General features: G+C 37.0%; 1 pseudogene across 1 annotated transcript; it reads left to right on the top strand.

The window, feature by feature from the left end:
* The first annotated feature begins 519 nt into the window (after positions 1 to 519).
* On the top strand, positions 520 to 4,889 carry LOC149568663 (kinesin-like protein KIN-8A; annotated as a pseudogene). Its single transcript, XR_016361424.1, has 8 exons — positions 520 to 1,284; positions 2,641 to 2,914; positions 2,998 to 3,051; positions 3,314 to 3,406; positions 3,536 to 3,775; positions 3,976 to 4,098; positions 4,204 to 4,746; positions 4,851 to 4,889. The product of XR_016361424.1 is annotated as a kinesin-like protein KIN-8A (transcript).
* The last annotated feature ends 3,533 nt before the right edge of the window (positions 4,890 to 8,422 follow it).

The raw sequence follows: 8,422 nt of genomic DNA, 5'->3' as shown, positions 1-8,422 counted from the left end.
TCATTGATTAATTTTTTTAATTTAGAGTACATTTTATTCAATTTTGGGTAGTGTAGCAACTTTAAAGTCACAAGTATTGATACAATGTTGTTGAAAAAATTAGGGAGTAAGTCAAGAAGTGTAGATATCAAGCAAACGACTCCTATTACAACTATTGGAAAGGCATTCAAATACTCGGTCGTCTCTGCTAGTACATTTCAATGCTCTTCACTCACAAATTAATGATACAATGAATGGCGGATCCTTGAGGATGGAAAACAATTACGGCCAGCTAAATCCGCAGACATTCTAATGTTCACTGGTAACTGTAAATTGAAAAACAATTATGGACAGCCAAATTCTGTTGTCGGAACTGCAAACAAAATCCTATTGTCAGAGCTTGGAAGGCCCAGAAATAATTGAGAGACATTTTCTTTCGGCTAATTTTATGCTGTCTGTCAAAAATGGTGGCCGACTGGTTATAAATTATGGAAAATGTGCTTCAAATTTCAAATTCTTCTTCTTTGTTCTTCTATTATATGTATAAGGACAGAGCGAGGCACTCCTAAAAATGAACCCTGTTTATGATATCATGGAATTCTCTTGTTTAAATTCTCTGGTTTTTCTGTTTCCAACGCTCTTCTTGGGCATCATATATGCTTGTTCCATGTGGAACTGCAGCACTTCTAAATCATCTCCAGAGAAGACGGAGAACCATTGTCATACGGATTCATATAAAAGGATATGTTCTTCTGCTTTTGCTCTTTTCGAGGAGGGGTTTAAGGGTTTGAAGCAGAGGCAAATTCACTCGGAGAAAAATGTCGAGCCCCCGAGTGAAGCCTTTGAACTAGCGGAACCTCCTCAGCCTATGCTTGAAAGAAGATTAGAGAAGATTAGTACAAGCATTTCAAAAGCTGCGGCAGAAAACGAACTGTTAACTCCACTTTGCAGCAATTCTCTCAGTGTGGAAAATTTAGGGCTCTGCTTCAAATCGTCAGAGGAATTATCTTGTGCCTTTACAAATGGACGAGTTCAAGTTAGTGGTAAGAGTAGGAAGAGCAGAAGGGAAAACATTTTCGAGCTTACAGAAAGGATTAAGGTTTATGTTAGGGCTAGACCTCTGTCGAAAAAGGAAGAAAAAATGGGTGCCCGTAGTTGTGTTGGTGCCGTGAGCGACAAGGACCTCTTGTTGAAAGAAATTGGAAACAAGGAAATTTCAAGTTCAAAGAAGAATTGTGCTCAAACTTACACTTTCGATGCAGTTTTCCCTGAATATGTTGAGCAACAAGAAGTTTACAATGCAAGGTAGTTAATTTCCTCATTAGCCCTACTTTCTTTACATAGTTTGCGTTGCATAAAATATGCTTCATTTTCCCTAGGAATGAATTCATGCATTCTAATCATTCATCATCGCTCAAATAGAATACAAACTGAATTTACTTTCCCCTGTCTTCTAATTTCTACAATCCCATCCTTGCAAAGATTTCTAAAGCCTGCAATTATACGAAAATAAAGGGAAATGGTGGAAAAAATCCAGTAGCTTAGCATCATATGTATCCAAAATTACAGCTAATAAGACTGTTAACGACCAAATAGTAAACAATTGTTTTGTTTGGCTTTATTTTTTATAGGAAAATTTGCATTATAAAATTTGTTTATTACAAAAAACAAACGTGGTTTCGATTACAGAGATGGTGGCTTAATGGGATGACACTATTCTGGGTTATTAGAACACATATATCCGTTCCTTGCGTCTTTATATTTCTCTGCTGTCTTTTTGATGGAGAGACTCTTGTTAGCAACTTATATAGTCAAAAAACCTATATAAAACAGTTTGTTTTAGTTGTTGACCATTTAAATTAGTGAATAGAATGAATCATTTTAGTTAGCGAATACCCAATCTGTTCCCCTGAGAACAAAATCTATGTTATATTTGCAATATCGCTTATCATATGTTTGTCATTGTTTGATGTGCCTCTACACCAAATGTTTGAAGACAAGTGTCAAGGCAGGACTTTGATATATAAGCACATTGTAATCCCTGACTCAGATTAGGTGATCTCATTTGGAGATTACACTTGAACTTCTTTGTGGCAAACAACTGAGGATTTGATTTCACCTTCATAGGTCCTAGTTTTGACTTTGCTTCCAAGCTGTGCGATGATTTCAGTGTTATAATTGCCTATATTTAGTGGTTACCTGATCATCATTTCCTTGTATTTTATGGGCAACTTGTTGAGCACCATATATTAGAAATTTATTGCCGGTTAACTGTGTTAAATTGATTTAGATACGTGTTTTCAGAAATATTTGTGATACTTACAGCAGAAGTGAATAATAGATTCTGACTAGGCTACCATGTTGAACTAGGCTACTGTGTCGATATTTGATAAGTGTTCTTATTTAATTGCCGCAAATATATCTGATATTTCTTGTAATCTAATCTTGATTCATGACAAAAATATTTCAATTACTAGGTTGAAACATGTGAGAAAAGAAATTCAGTTAGATATTACTCAATTTCAATTGTGGATAATACGATTTGCAACACGTAGACTGTCTAAAAAAGAAAAGTTTAGATAACCTTCCATTTTAATATTGTTTGTAGTTGTGCTGAATTGTATAGAATGTTCTGTAATAGATTGGAATGAATTTGTGCAGCACTGGGGAGCTTGTTGATGCTGTTCTCCATGGAAAAAATGCATGTGTGTTTTGTTATGGAGCTACAGGGGCAGGCAAAACTCATACAATGTTGGGAACCGTTGAGACTCCAGGTGTGGTGGCCATGTCGATAGAAGATATCTTTACAAAGATTGGGCAGCAAAAGTGTCACCATGAACCGATGATTACGCTTTCATATATTGAGATTTACAATGAATCTGTGAAGGATCTCCTCTTCCCTGGCAGGCCTCTAGTTCTGAGAGAGGATAAACAGGTTTTCTACAGTCCTATCTCAAGCTTTTTGTGTGAATATCTAGGGTTTCTTTTATTGACCTAAATGAACCGTCATTCCTTTAGGGCAATGTATCATTACTAGGGATCACACAACATAGGGCTTATTCAACTAAAGAGGTATGATTTTCACTTTTCTGCTTAAATTTTGATACACAGTAGAGAAAATTATACAACGAACTCCAAAGTTTTGTAGTCTTCTGGATTTTTTGTTTCCTCTAGCTGTCCTCATCCCGATGATGGATCACAGCGTGTGATTCAAAAAGTTGATGCAAAAATTATATACAAAATCAAATCCAGAAGACTACAAAATTCTAAACTTTGATGGATTGTGGAAATCTATTTACACTAATACATCAAACTTTTATAAATAAGCTTGCAGGTAATGGAATTGCTTCAACTAGGAACTCAGAACAGAACTACAACGTCCACTGGAATGAATGAGACTTCATCTCGATCTCATGCTATTATTCAGGTATTGTGCTTACTACTTACATTAGGTCAGCTAATAATACAAATTGGATAATCTAATTGGGAAATTTTGACTTAAGATTATGTAGGATGAATCCTAAACTTTTGCTCTTTAAATCTATTATTGTTGCAGGTTGTGGTGGAATCGAAAGTGGTTGAGGAATTAAACACTGAAATTCGCAAGGGTAAATTATCTCTGGTAGATCTGGCAGGGTCTGAGAGGGCTGTGGCCACATATCAAAGGACAGTCAGATCTACGGAAGGAGCCAACATAAACAAATCGCTATTGGCCCTTAGCAGCTGCATAAATGCTCTGGTAGAAAGGAAAAGTCACATACCTTATAGAGATTCAAAACTAACTCAACTTCTGAAGGTGTGAATATTATTATCCATGTGATATATCATATTTTCCATCATCTATTTTTCTCACTTGTAACCTTTTAGAAAGACATTATAAGGAATTTGCACAATATATTTCTACATAACAACTGCAAATGTTCAAATATACAAAAGAAAAACTTAGCTGGCAGGGTCTTTTAAGGACTGACCATGATAAGCATTGGGTGATTGCAGGATTCATTGGGTGGAACTTGCCAAACTGCCATTATTGCAAATATCAGTCCAAGTAATCTAGCTTATACAGAAACAAAAAACACTCTTCACTGGGCAAATTGAGCAAAAGAGATTCGCACAAGAGTAAGACATGACTAGATTTAAATCAATTTGTATTTTAACAGTGTACTTTTTATTTGGAACTTTTCAAGAAAACCACCTTTGATGGGGAACACTATGATATTGCAGGCTTGCACTGCAAATGAAGTGGAATTTCAAATTGAACACTCCGAGTTGCTTCTTGAAATGCAAAAGGAGATTCAACAATTGAGATTGCAGAATGATCAGTTGCAGCAAAAGTTAATTGCTCTTGAAAACCGAACATTAAATTCTACTCCTTATAGAATTTCATCATTTCCAGTGCTCCCATTTCCTTGTACTTTCCATACTCCCAGGCCCAACTTGTCCTATAATGGACATTCTACAGAGAAACATGCGAAGGAAGTTAACATTCAAGGGCTAAAGATGAATCTTAAAGCTTTTAAAGAGGAGTCTGCTTTGAAGGAGAAACAACCCACCTCCCATCTTTTGTCTCGTAAATCTGATCAATGTGAAAGAAAACCTAGCTTCCCATATGTAGAACTGAAGAAGTCATCTCCATCTTCCTCCACCGTGTCTATGTTTCCTGTATCAAGGAAAAAAAATGCCTTTAAGGATACCACCAGACCACTTGCAGCTCTGGAAAGCACAAGTAGGAACAACACCAAGGATGCACCTTCAATGCAAAAAAAGGTAAGCCACATTTTAAATAAGGATTGCATTTTGTGAAGACAACAGTAGTCCTTGTTGACTTATGTACTGGTTGCTTCTTGTATCCCAAATTTATATGCGAACAGAAACAGGGGCAGACCAGTAGGCGGCTTGGTTTACGCTAACATCTCTTGCTCTCTTTCACCTTGATGATGGATCACGTAGTGTGATTTGAAACGTTGATGGTAAAAATCTTGACACAATCAAATCCAGAAACAAATTAATCTAATACAAAAGATTGTGAAAATTTGATCTTTTTAATTACCAGTGGAACGTTAGCTGTTGAAGACATGAGTTCCATTTGTCCTCTCTCAGGCAGCATAAATTTACCAAGACACTCAAAGAATTGTCCAAAGATGAGAATGAGCCTCCCCATGAGATTGAACTGCTTGAAGGATTTGAGAAATACAATTTATCATCCGTACAAGTCCTTTGGTAAGGTGGTGATGGAAAATCTAACAATGCCTAGTCAAAGAGATTAAAAGATTGTAAGTTTTTTTGGAGTGGTTTTACTTCTTATTTTTAATAAAGATGATCATTTGTCTGCAATTGGTAAGGTTTGAAATTACCTTTTCCTTGATTTTTACTTCAAGCAACTCTTGCTTTTTTGCTTTATACAAGTAAGGTTTCCCTATACTCAATTACCTGCTAAAAACTAACATCTTTATAATTCACTTGCTTGAAATCAAATCACATGACACATAAAAGGATATAATCATGGCGTAAGCCAAAGTTTTTTTTTTGGGGCAAAATAACAGATTTGCAACCTGAAAGATTCGAAGAATTGAAAGATCCCAGCAAGGCATCATAGCTGGAAATAATTATTTGTCTTGCTTTTCTAGAAACTGTTCACAATCAGCGAAAAATGTTTTATCTTGCATATTGAAAAGTACTGTTCTGCAAAATGGAGAGGTAACTGATAACTAAAAGACACTTTTCATCCATGTAGCTGGCAAATACCTGTGCTCAATTCCTTTGAATTCTGTGTATTTAATTTTCTTTCAAGGTTCGTTGCAATCTGAGATCATCTGTGTAAAGTACATCTGTAAAAAAAATGCTCGCATAGTATTTATTCAGAAGTATTGTCATAATCACCATGAACTGTGAAATATTCGGGTCTGTTATACGATGGTATCTACTATCAAACTTCGGGAGAATATATAATACATTGGATAATGATTAGTTTAGAAATATAAAATGTGTAAATTCACAAAACAAAGAATTGAAAAATTTACATAGCCATTCTTAACTAGTGTTAGAAAGGGGAAATTTTTTTTATACGAGTTTTGTTTTTAAGATATGGTCTTTGTATCTCATGTGTGTTCTTTTTTAAAGCAAAAGTGGGGGAACCATTAAAAAATATATAAGATACCTTGATTCAAAGGCCCAACTAAGAAAGAATCATAAAGAAAACTCAGTATCCTTGCTAGGTTACAACATTGAACGAGAGCGAAGACAGAGAAAATATTTGAGCACACAATTTTTGGTTGGGGATACATGTTTTTCACAAGAGCCAGACCCAGATACACTCTAGACAAACAATAATTTGTGAAAGGTTTGACAAGAGAGGAACAGAATCAGAAGACCAACACTTTTAGGGTGATTTATACTCGTTCAGAGCGTATTAATTTCCCCAATTTAGGAATCAGATTAGAGATATGTTTTGCTAGAAAAGACTCAATAAAGTTATTGTCACATCCATGATTTGATAAGCAGTCAGCCACCTTGTTACCTTCTCTTAGCGTGTGTGTTATGCAAGTATTTTGAAATGATTGAAGTAATCGCCAAATCTGATTCATAATATACTATAATTGCCAATTGTGAACAATCTTTGATGTGCATGCATCAATTATCACTAGGGAATCCCCTTCAAAACTAGTCCTTGAAATAGAGCACGAGCCTCTACCATGTTGTTTGTGCCTAGATTAATGGGAGCTGCCTTAACCGCCAACACATTGCTTAACCAATCTTCGATGCAAAATCCTATACCTAAAATTTCAGGGTTGCCTCTTGAAGCTCTGCCAAAGTTGATTTTGACAAAATCTCTAAAAGGGGGATGCCAATTGATAATGAACCTATCTTTGGCATGAATGGATTTCCAGTTTGGAACTGATCTGACTGGAATGAAAATGAATTTCCATTCATTTAAAATCATATTGTCCCAATGTGAAAAGTAGTGATTACATTTGACGTTGGATAGATTAGAGTTAGCTATCTTTGAGATTGAAGTTTCCAATTGTTCAATAACTTGATCAATGGAAGAGACATCTTTCCTGAAAATTATTTTATTACATTCCCACCAGATAGCCCAAACAACTAAAGAAGGAATACATTTTCAAAGGCAAGTATAAGTGGAGGTAGTGAACAGAAGAGGCCAGGATTCAAACAAGTCCCAAACCTTGTGTGGGAGTAGCATGCACACATTAAATTTCTTGAGGAAAAACAACCAATAGGGATGTGCAAATTTAATTAATCAATAAGTGGTCCATTGTTTCCACTCCTTCCCAGCAAATGACACAAATGAAAGGATCTACAATTCCAAACTTAGAGAGTTTGTCACTCGTTAATATTTTCTTCCTGAGGGCTAACCACCTCAAACGACTTCTCTCCCAGGACCCCTTCCCCAACTCTGGGGACGTCACCTCCATGGTCCACTCACCTGCGTCCACCTTGTGGGAGTCTGCCCTTCTCTCCATTCCCCATTGCACCTTCTCACTCACCCCTAGCCCCACTCATAGGTCTTGCCCCATGAATCAATGGTTTGATGAGGATTGCAAATCCTTTCATCGCAAGCTTTGCTCTGCTCCATCCACTACTTTCTCCTCTTCCTCTCAGTTGAGGCTCAACTACTACCGCTTTCTTTGCCATAAGAAACAAAATTTCACTTTCCTGTAGTGTAAGTCTCTTTGTGCCATATTTTTCTAGTCTCCAGAGCTCTTTTGGTGCACCATGTTTTCTCGCCACCCCTTGCCTCCCTCTACTCTGGACCTCCACTCCCTTGCCTCCCACACCTTCACTCTCTATGATATTCCTGGCCAACCCCTTCTCCATCTCATCCTCTTCTCCACCCATTGCCACCTCTTCTCCTTTTCCCACATTTGTGAACTAGTTAGAGTGATGAATAGTAGTAGAACTCCAGATGAGGAAGGATTTCAAGCGGAAATTTTCAAGTTGGGTATCTCTGTCCTAGGTCCCTTTCTTACAGTGCTCTTTAATTGAGTGGTTTGCGTCGGCTTCCTCGACTCTTGGTCACGACATATTATCTATCCAATCCATAAATTTGGGCCAGCTTCAGACCCCAAAAACTATAGGACCATCATGGTTGGGCATACCTTTGCCAAACTCTGTGCGACTATACTAAACGGTATCCTATCTAGTGAGCTCGATCAGCGACATTGTCGGGCTAGGGGTCAAGTTGGGTTTCGTTCAAACTTTCAGACCACTAATCATATTTTGACTTTAGGGGCAATCATTGAGGAGACTCGCCACCACTTGGTGAAAGTTTATTGATGCTTTGTTGACTTCCGCAAAGCCTTTGACTCTATTCCTTGAGTGACTCTCTTTCAACGTCTTAGGGATATCGAGATCTCAAAGATTCTTCTTACAACTATTATGAGGTTATACGAGTGCGTCGAGGGTAGATTTAGGACTCCATAGG

Source organism: Cupressus sempervirens, chromosome 3 (genome assembly GCF_028749045.1).
Source record: "Cupressus sempervirens isolate cs-2001-9-10 chromosome 3, ASM2874904v1, whole genome shotgun sequence".
NCBI classification, from domain to species: Eukaryota; Viridiplantae; Streptophyta; class Pinopsida; order Cupressales; family Cupressaceae; genus Cupressus; species Cupressus sempervirens.
This window is presented reverse-complemented; position numbering and strand designations above follow the sequence as displayed.